At 37.7% G+C, this 4,969-nt stretch overlaps 1 non-coding gene across 1 annotated transcript; it reads right to left on the bottom strand.

Annotated features, from left to right (window-relative positions):
* Positions 1-734: 734 nt before the first annotated feature.
* Positions 735-853, bottom strand: LOC120614714 (5S ribosomal RNA). The gene has a single exon (XR_005656055.1). It is a non-coding gene; the product is annotated as a 5S ribosomal RNA (ribosomal RNA).
* Between the last annotated feature and the right edge of the window lie 4,116 nt (positions 854-4,969).

Here is a 4,969-nt window from a genome sequence, read left to right on the forward strand (position 1 = left end):
CTATTGTCTTGTATGCTCCCATTTCACATGGATAGCTGGAGAGACTAAAAATAGACCCCACCTGCACAGAACATCCCTACATAAAGCTGCTTTCTCCCTTCCGTTGCCGTGATCAAAGGACATTGCTTCAGAAACATTTGTTCTCAATTACTCTTGCTGGGAAGTGACACGTGGGTTCAGACAGCAGTGTGACCTCTTTTTTGTTAAAAGATCATGTGAGGGGATAAAACCCAAACTGCAATTTTGGTCACACTTATTGATATTGTATGTAAATTGATAAAGAAAATTACCAAACACTGCATATAGTTTGGCATATATGGTATTCTATTTTCTTGAGACATAGTTTCCTAATCTATATTCAGAGCTTATCAGAGCTTAATAATTAATAAAGATTAATTCCTTGTTGACGTTAGAAATAATTTGATCCAGAAACGACAAGCTAAAAATAATATTCATATTTATTCAATTACAAGATGTTCAGAAAAATCATGTAAATCAGTGATTCTAAATCTAAGGTATAGACAGTAATCTTCTAGATGAACTAGTATATATAGTGTCTAAGAGTCTTTTGAATCCCAGTTCTGGTTCTGAATCCCAGTTCTACCAGTGATTAGTGTGTAGCCTTTTTTAAAAAATAATTTATTATTATTGTTTTTTAGGCAAGGCAGCCTTTGGTTGACCTCACAGATTGCAAGGACCTTGTCAGCTTACAATCCCTTATTTTTTATTTCTTACGCCTACAGCACCTGGTCTTCCTAGGTGGTCTCCCATCCAAGTACTAACCAGGCCCAACCCTGCTTAGCTTCCGAGATCAAATGGGATCGGGCTTGTTCAGGGTGGTATGGCCGTAGACTAGTGTGTAGCCTTTAGAAAGTTACTTAACCTCTCGTGTTCCAATTTCTCCATTTGTAAAATAGGCATAATAATAGTTTTGGCAAAGTGTCTGTCAAACAATACACACTCTATATGTATTATTACATATAAAGATTATTGGACTGTACTTTCAAAGATGAAATATTTTACCCACACTATATCCTGGGAATCTTTTTTATTTTTTTATTTTTTATTTTTTTACTGAATTCACATTTATAGGACACTCTACCTAAAAACAACAGAATACACATTCTCTCCAAAAGCACATGGAATATTTACAAAGAGAGATTATATTCTTGGCCATGAAACAAACTTAAATAATTTCAAAAGGATTCAATTCATACAAAGTATGTTCTCTGACCACACTGTAATTGAATTAGAAATCAGTGACAAAAAGATCTCTTCGGAAAATGTTTGGCAGTTGATTTTTTTTTTCCTGTTTCAAATCTGTTCTTTCCTATTTCAATTTCAATTTTAATTTTTTTCAAGTACAGTTGATATTCAATATTATATTAGTTTCACATGTACAGCATAGTGGTTAGACATTTATAGCTTACAAAGTGATCCCCCCAATATATCTAGTACCCACCTGGTACCACGTATAGTTATTACAATATTATTGACTATATTTCCTATGTTGTATGACATATCCCTGAGACTACTTCGTAACCACCAATTTGTACTTCTTAATCCCTTCACATTTGTCAACCACCCCCAACCCCCTCCCATCTGGCTGTCATCAATTTGTTCTCTGTATCTGAGTATGTTTCTATTTCGTTTGTTCACTTATTTTATTCCTTAGATTTCTACATATAAGTGAGATACTATGGTATTTGTCTTTTTCTGTCTGACTTATTTCACTTAGCATAATACTTTTCAGATCCATCCATGTTGTCGGAAATGGTAAGATTTCATTCTTTTTTATGACCGAGTAATATTCCCTTGTGTATATGTACCACAATTTCTTTATCCAGTCAATTAATGCACATTAAGGTTGCTTTCATATCTTGGCTATTGTAAATAACGCTGCAGTAAATATAGGAATGCATATATCTTTTCAAGTTAGTGTTTTGGATTTCTTTGGGTAAATACCCAGAAATGGAATTGTTGGGCCATAAAATAGTTCTATTTAAAATTTTTTTTGAGGAATCTCAATACTGTTTTCCATAGTGGCTGCACCGATTTGCAATCCCATCAACAGTACATGAGATTTCCCTTTTCTCCACATCCTCTCCAACACTGACAGGTTTGAGGTGATATCTCACCATGGTTATAATTTGCATTTCTCTCATGATTAGTGACGTTGAGCATCTTTTCATATCTATTGACCATCTGTATTTCCTCTTTGGAGAAATATCTATTAAGGTCCTCTGTCCAGTTTTTAATTGGATTGTTTGTTTGTTTAGTATTAAGTTGTATGAGTTATTTATAAATTTTGGATATTAACCCCTTGTTGGATGTATTTTTCCATTCAGTACATTGTTTTTTCATTTTGTCGATGGTTTCCTTTCTTGTGCAAAACCTTTTTAGTTTCGTGTAGTTCCATTTGTTTGTTTGTTTGTTTTGTTTCCCTTGCCTGAGGAGATGTATCAAAAAAAAAAAGATTACTAAGAGGAATGTCAAAGAGTTTGCTGCCTATGTTTTCTTCTAAGAGTTTTATGGTTTCAGGTCTTTAATTATTTTAAATAATTCTGATGTTGGTGGCTCACGGACCAGTTTAAGAGACAGTAATCTACACCGGCAGCCTCGGGCAAGGTGGGCAAGCAAGTGAGTAAGACAATCCATTGGAGTTTAGGAGGAAATGTTGATGATCCATTTCCATTTGCTTTCTTTATGTAAACATGAGAAATTGTTCTAACAGCACTTAAAATACTAGTTGATCCTGAAGCCCTCGGTTGTCTTATATGGTTTGGATATCACACAGGGGGCTTGAGGAACCCCTTATCACCCCTTATCTGTCAAAAGCATGTGCTGTACTCCTGAACTTAGAAATGTTATATATCTTCTGCTCTAGAGTGCTACACTAACTACAGTAACCTGCCTATGAAAATTAAATATTGGTTCATGGTTATAATTTCATGCTCATGTTTAAGGCAGCAGAGCTTAAAACTGAGTAGAATCATATAAAATGGCCATTTTTGGAAACCAGAAATGGTAAAACAAACCAACCGACACCAGTTCTGGAGTCAGGTAACCCTGAATTCAGGTTGGGCCTGCCAGCGATGGGGGTGGGGAGGGCGGTGGGAGGATGAGGGGTGGCCCTCCTGCAATCCAGGGCTGCCCGGCTCCAAAGCCAGCTCCTAGGCTCTTCGAATGTCATACCTGCATTTATCACCCTCATGAATGAATAAAATCTCTGAAACTCACGGCTGAAAGTCTCACGCGCTGAACTTAGTTACTTGACAAACCTCCGCAAAGAGAAGTCGAATGCTAACTTTTAATGTCTTTCAAATAGAATATATTCACTTTCCAAGAGTCCTCTATGCTATCGAGGTCCAGAATTTGTGAATTTAGAGAAATGAAATTGACATATGAACGCACAGACCACTGCTTAACCAAACAAATGTATTTTTTTCCTTCAAGATAGTCTCTGTGGGAGCCTATACACTCATTCCCAAGATTGTTGGTAAAATACGGTTGGCGTTACCCTGAGAAAGAATTGATAAAAAGCATCCTCATTATCTTATATTCATGCCTCACAAATCCGCTAACCTTGAGGCAGTCAAATGAAAGGCCAGCACCATAAATATCCCATGCACAATATACCCTAATAGTGATGAAAACACCGAAAGGCATGACCGCTTTGTCATAGGTCAGAGGAAGGCTTTCTGGAGCTAGACAACTTTGTGCTGAATCCTAGTGGCGTTTACACATTCATCAGCAGGACAGTTATGGTTGTAAATAGTCACAAGCAAGCAGAAAGAAGAGTGGAATAAATAAACATTAAAAAAATCACTATGAATGTAATTGGATTTTGGTCTTTGTGTCTTGTTGCATTCAACTTCTAAGAAATTCTTAGATTTTGCTATATGATTTTATGGAAATTCTCTAAAATTTGAACATGAAAGAGTGAAAGTACCTATGAGCCTGTCAGATCAGTCCCATATGAGCCTTCTGTGTCTGAGGGTTTTTTTCCTGCTTGCAGTGCTCACAAGGCTCTATTCCACGGGGATCTACCCACACAGCAGCAGATCTGCCTACTCCGTCCAGCTCTCTTGCCAACAGGAGACAGAGCTGAGAAATAGAAAGTGGACCCTTTGTTCTTTCCCTTCCTTTAACAAGTTACAGCACCCAGTTCAGTCCATGTGTCAGTATTCTACTCTTAGTGAGTTACCAAAAGCACAATTCACAGCCTCCCATGAACAGCAGCTTAAGTCAAGGTGCCTTGGATTTGACCCAGATACAGCGTCATACACAGGAGTTGGATTTTTTTTGGAGTGTTTTATATCCTCAACCACCTATTTTAGCCAATCTCCATGCAAATGACAATACAATGGTTCCATCTCCTAGAAACCCTCAAATTAAACCCAATCCAATTTGACTTTATATGGCAGTTTTTATTGATCTAGAGAAGCTGATAAATGTTCTTGATAAAACTTTGTTCCTATAGATTCTCTTGCCTTCCTGAACTCATAGAACAGCTATTCTTCAATGGCCTCTGTCCACACTACAGGGTCACATGACTACTGGAAACAAAAAAAGGCAGAATAAAAGCCAGTGGGCCAAGACACCTAGACTCTCACTTCTTTTAACTTAATACAACTAACACTGTGACCACACTTACTGACGGGGGTTTCTTCCATGGAGAAGTTATCTGTTGGGTGTACTAAAGAAAAGAAAAGGTTAAAGATAATTGACACCAAAACCCACTGAGTTTAGAGGAAGTGAAATGATGCCAGGATGCCTGGGAGGGGTGACAAATGCAGGTGCAATATTCTAAGAGTCGGGAGCTGGCAGCCCTGGATTGGAGTAGGGCTGCTCCCGAGCGTTGGCAGGCCCCACTGTGTTCAGGATTGCTTGGCTCCGGAGCCAATTTTTGACTGATTCTGGCAAAAAAAAAAAAAAAGCCATTTCACGTGGTTCCACAGAATGCTAA

Source organism: Pteropus medius, unplaced genomic scaffold (genome assembly GCF_902729225.1).
Source record: "Pteropus medius unplaced genomic scaffold, Ma_sr-lr_union100, whole genome shotgun sequence".
NCBI classification, from domain to species: Eukaryota; Metazoa; Chordata; class Mammalia; order Chiroptera; family Pteropodidae; genus Pteropus; species Pteropus medius.